The sequence below is a fragment of the Salvia miltiorrhiza genome, chromosome 1, assembly GCF_028751815.1.
Source record: "Salvia miltiorrhiza cultivar Shanhuang (shh) chromosome 1, IMPLAD_Smil_shh, whole genome shotgun sequence".
NCBI lineage: Eukaryota > Viridiplantae > Streptophyta > Magnoliopsida > Lamiales > Lamiaceae > Salvia > Salvia miltiorrhiza.
The window spans coordinates 49758476-49776376 of NC_080387.1; positions in this window are offsets into that span (position 1 = coordinate 49758476).

Below are 17901 nucleotides of genomic sequence, written 5' to 3' on the forward strand. Positions count from 1 at the left end.
AGTAGTGTTAAGATCAAGAATAACTCCGACGTCAGCTTTTACAGCAGTTGCATTGAAGCCACTCGACAACATAAAATGAAAACTTTGGAAGATCAGCAAATGCAACAAGCATAGTTTCAAATTTTGCATAATGGAAAACATCAAACCTCTATGAATGGGAAGTCAAGGATGATTTATATATGGAGTCTGCTGAAATAGAAATTTTATTAAAAAGAAAAGAAAGATTTATATATGGAGTCTAATTGTGGTGTATGTTATGTGAATTTCTTAATTTTTGAAATATTAATTTATAGCATGACTATCAACATGTAAATTTCTGGGACATTTCTAGGAGTTGGAATACTCAATTTGTAAGTTCCTGACTTTTGTAATGTATAAAAAATTGTGTCCACGATATAAGTTCATATTTTCAAATATTCAAAAGAATCAATGTTCAAGACTAAGCAGTGAAGTATAACTAGACAATGAAAATAAAGTCTTTTTTTTAAGGAATAAAAATATGTGTCCAAGATATAAGTTCCTATTTTCAATTCTTCAAAAGAATCAATATTCAAGATTAGAAATTGAAGTATATATATAACTAGCTAGACAATGAAAATTAAAGTCTCTTTATTGTTTTTTTGTAGGAATCAGATTCAAGACTAGGATGTCAACGTACAACTAGACAATGAGAGTTTGTCGAATTTATTCATTTTCCTTATGTTTGAAATAATCAAATTTCATGACTAGGAACTAGGAAGTCAAGTGCAAAATTTTAAAATAAGTAAATTTCTTGGCGTTTGTGAAAGATCCCATGGGATTGGGCCGGCCCCCCATAAGATTATTTAGCACTTAAATTTCTAAATTTCTATTATTACATTAATCTCATAGAGTATGCCAACTAGTTGGCATTTCCACCAAAATAGTTTATTCAAGTAACTAAAGAAGTTCATTCAAGTAACTAAAGAAGTTCATTGCTAGCTAAATTTATTATACGTAAAAGTTATAAATTAATCATAATATGTAATTTCTATCACAATTTTAAAGAGTTCTAATTATCCTTATTTATATCAAATATTTGAAATACATAAACTTTAAGGACTCGTTTAGTACGAGTGACTAGTTTTGCTCCCGTGCGATGCACGGTAATAGTTATTTAACTAAATTATTTAAAAGTATAAGTAATCGATACTTTTAAATATTGAATGTCTTTTTATATTATACTAATATTTTTATATCTTAAAAGATAATATTGATAATTTTTTTAACTTATATAAGAGAGAAACAGATGAATACTATAATTGTTTAAATAAAGGTGACTTTTTATAGTTGTATGTAAGTTAAATCAATGACCAATATCAATTAACAACATATTTTTATCAACTATCATTATTAGCTAGTTAAAATGTCCATCAAAATATTCATCTGTTTTTATTTTAGGTTTATATTAAGAAAGAAAAATTTCTAAAACTTTATTTATGTATATTAGTAAAAAATATTTTCTAGAATTTTTAATATTTGATGCATAATATACAACTCTGAATTTTTTCAAAAGACTTCATTCGTCCCAGTTATATAGGCTGATTGAATTCTACACAATGATTAAGAAAATTATTGTAAAAGAAAATTATACAAGTATATTTCTAATATGTCCATGTTTATTATTAATTGTATATAAGTAAATATTCTTAAGTTTATTACATGCCACTACAGAAATAGCATTCAATTAAAATATTAAAATTAATTTGTTGTCATGAGTTATGCCATTGTAACATTAATTATTAATTGTTGATCCAAAATTATCAATACATAAATATGATATGCCATTTAAAATTTAAAAATATAATTATTTTTAAAAATAGTAAAGTGATTTTTGGCAGGAAAATATAATTTACTATTTTTCAAAGTGGTTGTGCTTCTATATTAAGAGGGCTAGAATAAAAATACCTTTTAGCATATAAAATAGGAACCATTTTCAACCCTTAGATCATCAAGATCTACGGTTGATTCATCGCCTTGTTGGATGATTTCATGGTCCTGGGTTTGAATCCAATAGGTAGCAAAATAATTAATTTTCACAATTCATACAGTTACACATGGAATTCATACGTGTTCTACATAGAATTCATGCGTTTTAAATAATTTATAATTTATATGTTAAGATGTGTTTATACCGTAGCCCTATCCTATATATACATATATAGGAAAATACGAAAATATTTCATGTGTATTGCACAGGGTGCAATGATAGTTCATTTGTAGTAGAAGTGATTGGAGGGAGGGGGTTTGGAACCCATGACCATCCAATAGAATGATGAATTCTCTATAGATCTTTACCATCTAAATACAAAAAATGGTTCATAGTTTATATCTTAAAGTGACTTTTAATTTATTTTAGTTAATCTTTGGTTCATAGTTTATATCTATATAACTATCATATAGTATAATATTATTTTAGAGATACAAAATTAACTAATATTTTAATTAAAATAATAGAAAATTTATAACAAAAAAAATACCAATATGATTTGGAGTAGACGAAATGAAGACAAACTAAAAAATAAAAAATAAAAAATATTTCTAAAATTAGTAAGTTAATTTTAGTAGAAAAAACATAAATTATTATTTATGAGAATAGTTTTCTTTTACGTACAATAAGAATATTAGTAGAAAAATTGACAAAAAAATAAGAAGATTAGCTTTGACATAAAGATAAAGAGATTAGTAGAAAAGTTATTATTGCTTGAGAAAGAAAACTATTCTTTTAGCATCTATAGATCAAATATAATTGGTATAAATATTTCAAAAAAAAGTTTAGAATCTTAAATAATGGAATAATTTAAATTATGTGAGAAATTATCATATTTCATGGTATAATGTAATTCATTATTCTTACATTATATATAATGGACAATGAATATATTTGGACGAATCATTAATTACTATACTATAATATTTGTGGGTGTGAACTAATTACCATAAACAAAATATATACATAAATCATAAATTTACATATGTTATGTATTAATTATAAACTATCTATATTAATATATTACATGTAATAAATCACAAAAAATAAGTACATTGATATGTACATACATATGTTATGTATTACATTATATGCATGTGTATATATATAACCGACTATTAATATGTGAATGGAGTATCATATTTAATGCTTTATTAATCAAGTTCAAAAAAATACTTTAATTAATTATTAATTACCAAATTTAAGATAGGATTAAATAGTGATTGGTATAGAAATTACACTCTAGTTTTAGGCGGGAAAAAATTTGTGAAGGTGGATGAGCTTTTATATATATATAGATATCTATATTAATATATTACATGTAATAAATCACAAAAAATAAGTACATTGATATGTACATACATATGTTATGTATTACATTATATGCATGTGTATATATATAACCGACTATTAATATGTGAATGGAGTATCATATTTAATGCTTTATTAATCAAGTTCAAAAAAATGCTTTAATTAATTATTAATTACCAAATTTAAGATAGGATTAAATAGTGATTGGTATAGAAATTACACTCTAGTTTTAGGCGGGAAAAAATTTGTGAATGTGGATGAGCTTTTATATATATATAGATTAGAGTGTATAATATACCTATGACACCATAATATTTTGTTTGGTAAGAAATAATACGAAACACACGGTCCTTATAAATTAAAAGCTCGAAAATATTATACTGATTTGAGTGATTATGTTACCACCTACGAATACGTAATACAAATCGTAATTATAACTATTATTAATTTTATATAATCTTAATACATCACATCAAACAACATACTCCCTCTGTCCACCAAAAATAGTCATAAAGGTGGACGACACGAGTTTTAATAAAAATAGTTATTGTATTGTGAGTGGAGAAAGATGTCCACTTAAAAGTAGTGTTAATAATGATAATTAATTGTATTGTGATTGGAGAATAGTTTCCAAAAATGAAAATGGACAAATTTTTGTGGACATTCAAAAATGACAAAAATGGACTATTTTTTGTGGACGGATGGAGTATTATTTTTTATAGATATTTTAATACTTTCTACCAAATATAATATTTATATAACATAGTAAAAGACATCTCAGTCTAGCATATGACAACTAATTATCTCATATCGCGTGCCAAACGAACTCACTTATGAGAATTTGTATTTGTATATATTTGGGAAAATATCAAAAATATTATTCACTAAAATAAGTAAGGACATTATAAATATGCCGAAAGCTTCTTTTTTTTTTTTTTTTGGAAAGTTACAAGAGGTATCTCATATATAATTAAATAAGTAATTCACACGCAAACGGGACCTTTATACCATACAAAAGTGAAAAATAACCGCACACAGACGAGACCACTACCCACACAAAGGTAGAAACACTATCCACACAAAGTGGAAAAACTACTAGTACGCAGACGGAATTGAACCTTAGACCTTTCATTAGGTGTCTCAATTTGAGTTAGGTTTCATTGGCAATACGTCAAAAGTTAAGACACTTACTTTTATAGATTTAATTTCTGTGACATCTTCAATGTGATGTGAATTTCTACTTAAAATAATAGCATTTGCAAAGATTTTGGAGGACTAAAAATCGATTATTACTGAGTCAATAATAGATTTCTATATATTCCATTTGTAGACTTGTCAAACGGATTGATGAATATTTGTTGTTATGTTTGCTAAAATTTGACTAATTATTCTAGAAATTCAGAATCAGATTTCACGACATTTGTCCTATATGTCTACGATTTCTTGCAAAAGAAGTTCTTGGAAATTCTACTGTTTTTTAACATGAAATATATTGTTAATTCATGTGGATAAGTGGGGCCTATGTTTGCTTGGCTTCAAATTAGAATTAGTCATATGTTCCTTTTCACTTCAGCTTCATTCTGGAAAAGTTCAAATTGAACGACTGGAATTTTAACTTTCTGCTAATTAATTCAAATTATTTGGCTTGAAAGTTACGATTCAGAGGATTTTTTAGGACAGTAACTTATGTTGATTTGAAAATTAGGACAAAAATTTTCAGACTTTGTAAAAATAGGACACTAAATTTTTTTTAGAGTAAAATAGGACACTAATTAATAAGCATCGTAAAAATAGGACATTTCTCGGTCCAATAATTGACCGAGAAATGTCCCTATGTTACTCTAAAAAAAATAGTGTCCTATTTTTACAAATCCAAAATTTTTTATCCTGATTTCCAAATCAACCTAAGTTACTGTCTTAAAAAACCCTCGAACTCTGAAAGTTACTACCCGCCTGTCCCAAATAAATTACTTTCCCCTAATTATTTGCCAATAGTTTTTTTTTTTTGAAACAAATTATTTGCCAATCTAATTATAACGAAATGGGCTTATCGGTATATATATATGAAAAGGGAGGGGGCTACGGTAAAAATAACTCTTAAAATAAAAAATACGAACCAGAAAAAATGTATGAATTTTATGTAGAATACGTATGAATTCGTTGTATAAGAGTATGAATTGCGAAAAATAAATTTTTTGCTACAAATGAGATTCGAACTCAGGATCATGAATTCATTCAACAAGATGATGATTCAACCGTAGATCTTGATAATCTAAGGGCTGAAAATAGTTCATATTTTATATTTTAAGAGGTGTTTTTATTTTAGCTCACCCTTATATAAAAATTTATAAACTTATTTTTAAAATAGAAGTTGTAAATGTCCCCAAAGGGACACCAAGCGGTGCGAACTCCTATCTACGAACAGTGAGGTCCAGGCAGGGGCGGAGCCAGACTTTCGATTCAGGGGGGTCCAATTTTTTTTAAATAAAATTAATAATTAAATTAAAAAAATAAAAATAATAAATTTAATTAAAAATAAATAATTATCATTAACACAATTATAATATCATCCAAATTAACAAAAATACATTTCAAAACAGATTTTCAAGTTCACACAAAACAACTTCAAAAAATTATATAAGATGGATAGAACTTGCAGCTTTTTTGGCAAATTAAATCATGAGCTATTTCAAATTAACAATTTTAACATATTTTTGAAATATGGTTAAGTAAATCACCATCTTTTCAATTTTTGCAACATGATTTTATTTGTCAAAATCTCATGTAACTTTGTAAGGCAAAGTAACTTTCAATATCAAATTTAAAAAATAATTAATAGAATTCAATCCAAGCATGATGTGCATAAATTAATCATGTGTTCATTTCTCAAAACGTCTTAACTCTAAAGTTTACATATCAATTACAATATAATATAGCACAACACAATAATAATATAAATATAATTATATTTTTTGTATTTTTTATTTAAAATTACGAAAATACCTCTACTATTTTTAAAAATTTCAGGGGGGCCCAGTGAACCCCCTGCCCCACCCCTAGCTCCGCTCATGGGTCCAGGGTTCAAACTCCACCGCACCCCCTTTCCCAAAGTAAAAAAAAAAAAAAAAGTAATTGTAAATGGCCCATTTTGGGTTTAAATGGACCGTTAGAGCATTCACATTGATGGTACATGATAGCTTACTTGATGAGGGGGGGGGACCACATTGTGTAAAGAGGCTGCATTGGAATTACATGATAGCCTACATGATTTTTTTAGTTTTGAATTTTATGCTTTTCACTTAAATTTAATTGCTCAAATTTAAATAACACATTTTACTAATAATTAAAATTCCATTAAAATAAAAAACCTAAAAATTACATAAAAAAATTAAAAACATAATTTAAAAAATGGTCAAAAAATTACGAAAATCGAGACAGTCAAATTCAAAATTTGAATTTTCTATTTTTTTTAATGGCGCGTGTAAAACACGCGCCTATTTTGAACGGCCGATCGGGCTACACGTTAGAACGTGTAGCCCTCGTGTAAGGGAGGGCTGCATCGCCTTACACAATGCGAGCCTTACACGAGTAGGCCGCTATCGTGTAGGCGATGCGGATGCTCTTAATTGGGCCAATCAACGTATTTAAGCAAAAATGAACCCCTTCATGTAAATTCCAACCCAAGCCCAAAAATAAAAATATCATTTGGTAACTAAATTAAGATTCTTTTATGGGTTTGGTGTTTCAAGGACCAACACCTAATCTACAAAGCGGTAAATATAGACTATACCTAGTGTGAATGATCGGAGAAGGCAAAGTAAACAATCGGAAAACTCAGAACGGGAGAAAAGTAGCTGTTGTATTCAAAAATAAGAGATAGCGTAAATACAATGCACGAGCTCAGGTTCTATTTATAGATTACAAATGGAGGGTAACATGGTAAATTCATTTGTGGTGCATGCGCCTTGTGTGGTCGAAGGGTAGAATGGTAATTTCGTTTTCACGCGGGAACTCTTCCGCGTATTCTAGTGATTTCGCTGATGAAGGTAGTTCCTCTGGCGAAGGCTGCTTCTCTGGCGAGGGTGACTTCTCTGGCGAAGGTGATTTCTCTGGCGAGGGTGACTTCTCTGGCGAGGGTGACTTCTCTGGTGTATAAGATGCCTTTAGTGAGTAAGATCCCTCTGGCGAGGATGATTTCCTCTGACGAGTGCGCTTCCTCTGCCATACTTATTCTGCTGGTGGAGTCGATTCCTCTGATTTGCATCATTTCCCTGCTAGAAGTAATTCATGTAATTACCACAAAGTCTATGATGATAAACTGAAATTAATTAAACCATAATCACTAACCTGAAGCCATGATGTTTTCTGTATGAAGATTTGATCTTCCAGGAATACAGTATCTTCTTTTAGCGTATTTCTTTTGATGGGAAAAGAATACAGAACGGTACTATTTCCTGGGGACCAGACCCCATATTTATAACTTCTCTAGTTATCTATATTTATTATTTGGTCCCTCAACAAATAATAAATATAACATTTAATATATACATAATATAATAGTATTTATTTACATAAATTATATATATATATATTTGTCCACTAATTTGGATTGATTAATAATTTAATCCAACAATCTCTCACTTGGACAACATATATATCATAATAAATGTACAACTTTATGAGCTCTTAATATGCTATCATAAAATGTATATTCTTTAACAATCTCGTCCATCAACTATAAACATATAGGATCAAAGCAGTTTTCGTCATAAAAATCATGACTTAACTCATCAATGGTCACATATACAAATATAGTTAAATGACATAGATCAATGGTCAAACGAAAATAACACGCAATGTTAATCAAACATGTATATTTTCGACTGGTCCTCTTTAAACTAAAGCGAGGTGACAAATAGAGTGAAATACTAAATACTTTATTTCTGCAGAAAATACTTAAATACATAAGTATCTGAAACCAATATAAAACAAATGGAATACAAACTCCCACTAAACCATGATATCATCAAATGATGAAACACCCATACGAGCAACATGCTCATGAAAGACCTTGGGTGGTAAGCCTTTGGTGAACGGATCCGCAATCATGAAGTTTGTCCCAATATGCTCTATAGATATTTGTTTATTTTTCACTCTTTCTTTAACAACAAGGAACTTTATGTCGATGTGTTTTGACTTTGACGAGCTCTTGTTGTTGTTGGAATACAGTACTGCTGATTTATTGTCACAGAATAGCTTGAGTGGTCTTTCAACATTCTCCAAAACGCGCAGCCCAGTGACAAAATTTCGCAACCATATTCCATGGTTTGATGCCTCATAGCATGCTACAAACTCTGCTTCCATGGTTGAAGAAGCTACTAGTGTCTGTTTGACACTTTTCCAAGATATAGCTCCTCCAGCCAATAGATAAACATAGCCTGATGTAGATTTATGACTATCTTGGCATCCAGCAAAATCAGAATCCGAATATCCTACGACCTCCAAATTATCTGATTTTCTATATGTGAGCATGTAATCTTTTGTTCTCTGAAGATACCTTAAAACCCTTTTGGCTGCTCTCCAATGTTCCATACCAGGGTTGCTTAAATATCTTCCTAACATCCCAACAATGTACGAAATATCCGGACGCGTACATACTTGAGCATACATAAGACTTCCAACTACTGATGCATATGGAATCTTCTGCATTTCTTGAATCTCAAGGTTACCTTTTGGGCATTGTTTTAGACTGAACTTGTCTCCTTTAGAAATAGGGGTATCACCTGGTTTACAATCTTGCATGCCGAACCTTTTGAGTATTTTATTGATATAGCTCTTTTGTGATAATCCGAGGATGCCTCGAGAACGATCACGATGTATCTCAATACCCAAAACAAAAGAGGCTTCTCCAAGATCTTTCATCTCAAATTTGTTTGATAGAAATCTCTTGGTTTCGTGCAATAAGCCCATATCATTAGTGGCAAGCAATATGTCATCGACATATAGAACCAGAAATATACACTTACTCCCACTGAACTTGTGATACACACAATCATCGGCAACGTTCGTCTCAAAACCAAATGAGATAATTACCTGATGAAATTTGTGGTACCATTGACGAGAAGCTTGTTTGAGTCCATAGATGGATTTCTCTAATTTGCAAACCATTTTCTTTGGGTCTCCCACCTCAAAGTGTTCTGGTTGCCACATATAAATTGTTTCTTCAATGTCTCCATTGAGAAACGCAGTCTTTACATCCATCTGATGTAACTCAAGATCAAGATGAGCAACAAGCGCCATAATTATCCTAAAAGATACTGGTGCTACTACTCACATAAGTATTTCTATGCAGGGATTAAAGAGAAGTTATTTAACTATATTTGTATATGTGACCATTGATGAGTTAAGTCATGATTTATTTAAGCATACATGTTTATCCTTTTATCAATAGAGTGGCTCTGATACCACTTGTTAGAAGTAATTTATGTAATTACCATAAAATCTATGATGATAAACTGAGATTAATTAAACCAGAATCACTAACCTGAAGCCATAATGAATTCTGTATGAAGATTTGATCTTCCAGGAATATAGTATCTTCTTTAGCGTATTTCTTTTGATGGGAAAAGAATACAGAACGGTACAGTTTCCCGGGGACCAGACCCCATATTTATAACTTCTTAAGTTATCCATATTTATTATTTGGTCCCTCAACAAATAATAAATATAACATTTAATATATACATAATATAATAGAATTTATTTACATAAATTATATATATATATATATATATTTGTCCACTAATTGGATTGATTAATAATTTAATCCAACAATCTCCCACTTGGACAACATATATATCATAATAAATGTACAACTTTATGAGCTCTTAATATGCTATCATAAAATGTATATTCTTTAACAATCTCGTCCATCAACTATAAACATATAGGATCAAAGCAGTTTTCGTCATAAAAAAAAAAACATGACTTAACTCATCAATGGTCACATATACAAATATAGTCAAATGACATAGATCAATGGTCAAACGAAAATAACACGCAATGTTAATCAAACATGTATATTTTCGACTGGTCCTCTTTAAACTAAAGTGAGGTCACAAAAGAGTGAAATACTTAATACTTTATTTCTGCAGAAAATACTCAAATACACAAGCATCTGAAACCAATATAAAACAAACGGAATACAAACTCCCACTAAACCATAATATCATCAAATGATACAACACCCATATGAGCAACATGCTCATGAAAGACCTTGGGCGGTAAGCCTTTTGTGAACGGATCCGCAATCATGGAGTTTGTCCCAATATGCTCTATAGATATTTGTTTATTTTGCACTCTTTCTTTAACAACAAGGAACTTTATGTCGATGTGTTTTGACTTTGACGAGCTCTTGTTGTTGTTGGAATACAGTACTGCTGATTTGTTGTCACAGAATAGCTTGAGTGGTCTTTCAACATTCTCCAAAACGCGCAGCCCAGTGACAAAATTTCGCAACCATATTCCATGGTTTGATGCCTCATAGCATGCTACAAACTCTGCTTCCATGGTTGAAGAAGCTACTAGTGTCTGTTTGACACTTTTCCAAGATATAGCTCCTCCAGCCAATAGATAAACATAGCCTGATGTAGATTTATGACTATCTTGGCATCCAGCAAAATCAGAATCCGAATATCCTACGACCTCCAAATTATCTGATTTTCTATATGTGAGCATGTAATCTTTTGTTCTCTGAAGATACCTTAAAACCCTTTTGGCTGCTCTCCAATGTTCCATACCAGGGTTGCTTAAATATCTTCCTAACATCCCAACAATGTACGAAATATCTGGACGCGTACATACTTGAGCATACATAAGACTTCCAACTACTGATGCATATGGAATCTTCTGCATTTCTTGAATTTCAAGGTTACCTTTTGGGCATTGCTTTAGACTGAACTTGTCTCCTTTAGAAATAGGGGTATCACCTGGTTTACAATCTTGCATGCCGAACCTTTTGAGTATTTTATTGATATAGCTCTTTTGTGATAATCCGAGGATGCCTCGAGAACGATCACGATGTATCTCAATACCCAAAACAAAAGAGGCTTCTCCAAGATCTTTCATCTCAAATTTGTTTGATAGAAATCTCTTGGTTTCGTGCAATAAGCCCATATCATTAGTGGCAAGCAATATGTCATCGACATATAGAACCAGAAATATACACTTACTCCCACTGAACTTGTGATACACACAATCATCGGCAACGTTCGTCTCAAAACCAAATGAGATAATTACCTGATGAAATTTGTGGTACCATTGACGAGAAGCTTGTTTGAGTCCATAGATGGATTTCTCTAATTTGCAAACCATTTTCTTTGGGTCTCCCACCTCAAAGTGTTCTGGTTGCCACATATAAATTGTTTCTTCAATGTCTCCATTGAGAAACGCAGTCTTTACATCCATCTGATGTAACTCAAGATCAAGATGAGCAACAAGCGCCATAATTATCCTAAAAGAGTCTTTCGATGAAACTGGAGAGAAAGTCTCATTGAAATCGATGCCTTCTTTCTGAGTATAGCCTTTGGCTACAAGGCGTGCCCTATACCTCTCCACATTACCATTTGCATCCCTTTTGGTTTTAAATAGCCATTTACGACCAATTGGTTCAACACCTTCAGATAATGGGACAATTCTCCAAACGGTATTATATTGCATAGCATCAAACTCTTCTTTCATGGCATCCATCCAATTTTGAGAGTTAGAACTTTTCAAGGCTTGATGAGAGTTGATAGGATCATCTTCCATCATTCCATTGTCCTCATGTTCAAGAAGAAATACAATGTAATCATCCGAAATTGCATTTCTCCTTTCTCTCATGGATCTCCTTAATGACACTTGTTCTTGAGGTTGTTGAGGTTGCACTTCTGGAATGGAGATTTCAACATTGTCTTGTTGAGGTTCTGGATTCACTTCTTGATCAATGGTAGGTGCGGACACCTGAACATCGTCAAAAGTGATAGTAGGAACTGAAGTAGAACTCAATTCCTCCTCAAAGACAATGTCTCTAACCTTATTTCTCCCCCCAAACTCAACATTCTCAAAGAACACTGCAGTTCCCGTCTCAAAAATATTTCTAGATGTGGGATCATAAAACTTATAGCCCCTAGATCTCTCAGAGTAACCAATAAAATAGCTGCTAACTGTTTTGGAGTCCAATTTCTTTTCATGTGGCCTATAAGGCTTTGCCTCAGCAGGACATCCCCAAATATGAAAGTGTTTTAGACTAGGCTTTCGACCAGTCCAAAGCTCATAAGGTGTTTTAGCTGCTACTTTAGTTGGTACTCGATTTAGAATGTAAGCTGCTGTCTTTAATGCTTCTCCCCAGAGGGACTCAGGTAAGGTAGAATGAGCAATCATGCTCCTCACCATATCCTTAAGAGTCCTATTTCATCTTTCAAATACACCATTCATGCTAGGCGACCCTGGCATTGTGTATTGTGGGACGATACCACATTCCTCTAGGAATTTAGCAAATGGTCCTGGACGTTGTTCACCTGATCCATCATATCTACCGTAGTATTCACCACCACGATCAGATCTGACGATCTTAATTCTTTTGTTGAGTTGATTCTCAACTTCAGCTTTATAAGCTTTGAACACGTCCAAAGATTGAGATTTCTCATGAATTAGATATAGGTAGCCATAACGTGAATAGTCGTCCGTAAATGTAATGAAATATTGTTGACCATTCCAAGATGCTGTAGGGAATGGCCCACAAATATCAGTATGAATTAATTCTAAGACGTCTGTAGTTCTGTTGGCACCTAATCTCTTAATTTTGGTCTGTTTTCCCTTTATGCAATCTACACAGACATTAAAGTCTGTGAAGTCAAGTGATTCCAAAATGCCATCATGCACAAGACGTTCAACTCTGCCTCTTGAGATATGACCTAAACGCTTGTGCCATAATGATGCAGAATTTTCTTTATTTAATTTGCGTTTAGTACCGCGTGATTCCACGTGCAAGGTTTCATTATATGATGCAATTGTTCCCAACAAATAAAGGTTGTCATAGGCACTTAAATAACCGGTTCCAACAACATTTGAATTTAAAGACAAAGTAAACTGATTGTTTCCAAATGAACAACAATAACCAAATTTGTCCAACAAAGAAACAGAAACCAAATTCCGTCTAAAAGACGGTACAACAAATGTGTCTTTCAAATCCAAATAGAAACCAGTTTCTAATAACAACCTAAAATGTCCAATTGCTTCCACTTCCACCGAATTTCCATCACCCATAAAGATGTGTCTTTCATCATCACTCGGCTTTCGGCAGCTCAGACAACCCTGCATAGAAATACTTATGTGAGTAGTAGCACCAGTATCTATCCACCAAGTATTTCTAGGTACTGAAGTCAAATTAACCTCAGAACAGACCAGAGCAAGAATGTCATCTTTCTTTGCACGCCAAGCGCGATATTTGGGACATTCTTTCTTCATGTGGTCAGACTTGTTACAAAAGAAACAAGCTTTTTTAGCTTGTTGTTGTGTCTTTTGAGTCGGACCCTTAGCAGCTTCATTCGTATACTTTCTTTTCTTGCCCTTATCTTTGGAGGTACTAGTATAGTGAGCACTTTCAGTCTTATCACGCTTCAACCTTTCTTCCTCTTGCACACAATGAGAAATGAGCTCGTTTAGAGACCATTTCTCCTTTTGACAGTTGTAACTAATTTTAAATTGGTTAAACTGTGGTGGAAGCGAGACCAAGACCATAAGAACGAGCAATTCTTCAGAAAGCTCAATCTTAAGTGCCTTGAGTTTTGAAGCAAGATGAAACATCTCCATAATGTACTCCCTTACGTTTCCTTGACCCTTATACTTCATAGACATCAAAGAAGTCAGAAGTGACGTCATTTCAACCTTATCGTTTTTCGCAAAACGTTGTTCAATTTCGTCAAGGAAATCTTTAGCACTAGTAATCTCCTCAGAATCTGGACCCCTAAAGGCATCTGGAATGCTGTGTTTCATGATCATTAGACTCATGCGGTTAGAACGGTCCCACCTCTCAAAATCCCTTTTATCCTCAGGGGCGCTGTCTGCAGTGAGAGGTGCGGGTTGTTCCGCCCTAAGTGCAAGGTCTAATTCCATACAGCCAAGCACTATCATCAAGTGCCTTTTCCATTCCTTGAAATTAGTCCCATTAAGCATGGGCACAGAATTGATGTTAGAAGATATTGTGGCAGCGGAAGACGAAGTAGCTGAATATAAAACAAAAGAAATAAAAAACAAGTTCACATCAATATCCATAATTGGATAATAAATTCAAAATAATGGTTAATCCCATCTCAAGATACCAAACACAACATTAATATCATATCTTTGGATAATAATATTAATTGTAAACGGTACTCTTGTTGCAGTAATCAAACATTGACAATAAGGTATGTCGAATAACAAATTAATCTTTGGATTAACATGTTGCCCACATATAATTCATATAATTGTCGCACATTTATTACTACAAGTGAGTATATAATTCTGCCAAGCATCAATTAACCTTTGGGTCAATTTATAAACGCATGAATTATAAACTTACAACCATACCAAATGTATTAAATAAATTGATCTACATAAAAGAGGTCACTTTGGCGACATTTTACTTCAATCAATTTATTTAATATACAACAAACAATAGATATTATTATTGGGAGACGATCCTTAAGACGTATTAAAATCTATCCCATAAGGAGGAGATCCTTAAGAAATTAATACATCTATCCCAATAAATATCTATTGATAATTTCTCAAATACAGAATATTTATAAAATAGTCATATATGCAGTAGGATTTTATTTCTACCACATACTCTCACAATTGATTTCCAAATTTTGACATGGGTCCATGAACAAAATTTTAACCAACCAAATTACAATCAATTCATGGCAACCCAAATTTTGGTAATTTGGACGGCGAAATGATTATGACTAATTTAACTAAACAAATAGAGGAAACTGATTTTAGTCAATTTACTCAATTTTAAGTTTCGCCGTCAAAATTACAACTTCCTTTAAAACAGTTTCCAGAAACAATCTCTTTAAACATATATTCTTCAAAATTGCCGCCGTCAAAATTATCGAAACTCACGAAACAATTCTACTGTATATATGAAAAACGGATTTCGGCGCAAATTCTTAAGAATCATTATTCATTGTTTCAATATTATACAAATTTTGGCGCATATTTATTTAAACATCGCCGTCAAAATTCTTAAGAATCACTGTTTCACAATTTGGGCGCAAATTTGAAAATTATACGAATTCTCAGAGGATCATCAATAGAGTGGCTCTGATACCACTTGGATAATTACCTGTTTATCCTGGTATGGAACATTGTTCCATATCTAATTCCATACAGCCAAGCACTATCATCAAGTGCCTTTTCCATTCCTTGAAATTAGTCCCATTAAGCATGGGCACAGAATTGATGTTAGAAGATATTGTGGCAGCGGAAGACGAAGTAGCTGAATATAAAACAAAAGAAATAAAAAACAAGTTCACATCAATATCCATAATTGGATAATAAATTATGGTTAAATATAGTTAAATAAATATGGGGACCAGACCCCATATTTATAACTTCTTAAGTTATCCATATTTATTATTTGATCCCTCAACAAATAATAAATATAACATTTAATATATACATAATATAATAGAATTTATTTACATAAATTATATATATATATATTTGTCCACTAATTGGATTGATTAATAATTTAATCCAACAATCTCCCACTTGGACAACATATATATCATAATAAATGTACAACTTTATGAGCTCTTAATATGCTATCATAAAATGTATATTCTTTAACAATCTCGTCCATCAACTATAAATAGAATGAGTATTTCTATTCACATAAGTATTTCTATGTAAATAAATACTATTATATTATGTATATATTAAATGTTATATTTATTATTTGTTGAGGGACCAAATAATAAATATAGATAACTAGAGAAGTTATAAATATGGGGTCTGGTCCCCAGGAAATAGTACCGTTCTGTATTCTTTTCCCATCAAAAGAAATACGCTAAAAGAAGATACTGTATTCCTGGAAGATCATATCTTCATACAGAATTCATTATGGCTTCAGGTTAGTGATTATGGTTTAATTAATTTCAGTTTATCATCATAGACTTTGTGGTAATTACATGAATTACTTCTAGCAAGTGGTATCATAGCTGCTACTTTAGTTGGTACTCGATTTAGAATGTAAGCTGCTGTCTTTAATGCTTCTCCCCAGAGGGACTCGGGTAAGGTAGAATGAGCAATCATGCTCCTCACCATATCCTTAAGAGTCCTATTTCGTCTTTCAGATACACCATTCATGCTAGGCGACCCTAGCATTGTGTATTGTGGGACGATACCACATTCCTCTAGGAATTTAGCAAATGGTCCCGGACGTTGTTCACCTGATCCATCATACCTACCGTAGTATTCACCACCACGATCAGATCTGACGATCTTAATTCTTTTGTTGAGTTGATTCTCAACTTCAGCTTTATAAGCTTTGAACACGTCCAAAGATTGAGATTTCTCATGAATTAGATATAGGTAGCCATAACGTGAATAGTCGTCTGTGAATGTAATGAAATATTGTTGACCATTCCAAGATGCTGAAGGGAATGGCCCACAAATATCAGTATGAATTAATTCTAAGACGTCTGTAGTTCTGTTGGCACCTAATCTTTTAATTTTGGTCTGTTTTCCCTTTATGCAATCTACACAGACATTAAAGTCTGTGAAGTCAAGCGATTCCAAAATGCCATCATGCACAAGACGTTCAACTCTACCTCTTGAGATATGACCTAAACGTTTGTGCCATAATGATGCAGAATTTTCTTTATTTAATTTACGTTTAGTACCACGTGATTCCACGTGCAAGGTTTCATTATATGATGCAATTGTTCCCAACAAATAAAGGTTGTCATAAGCACTTAAATAACCAGTTCCAACAACATTTGAATTCAAAGACAAAGTAAACTGATTGTTTCCAAATGAACAACAATATCCTGATTTGTCCAATAAACAAACAGAAATCAAATTCCGTCTAAAAGACGGTACAACAAATGTGTCTTTCAAATCCAAATAAAAACCAGTTTCTAATAACAACCTAAAATGTCCAATTGCTTCCACTTCCACCGAATTTCCATCGCCCATAAAGATGTGTCTTTCATCATCACTCGGCTTTCGGTAGCTCAGACAACCCTGCATAGAAATACTTATGTGAGTAGTAGCACCAGTATCTATCCACCAAGTATTTCTAGGTACTGAAGTTAAATTAACCTCAGAACAGACCAAAGCAAGAATGTCACCTTTCTTTGCACGCCAAGCGCGATATTTGGGACATTCTTTCTTCATGTGGTCAGACTTGTTACAAAAGAAACAAGCTTTTTTAGCTTGTTGCTGTGTCTTTTGAGTCGGACCCTTAGCAGCTTCATTCGTATACTTTCTTTTCTTGCCCTTATCTTTGGAGGTACTAGTGTAGTGAGCACTCTCGGTCTTATCACGCT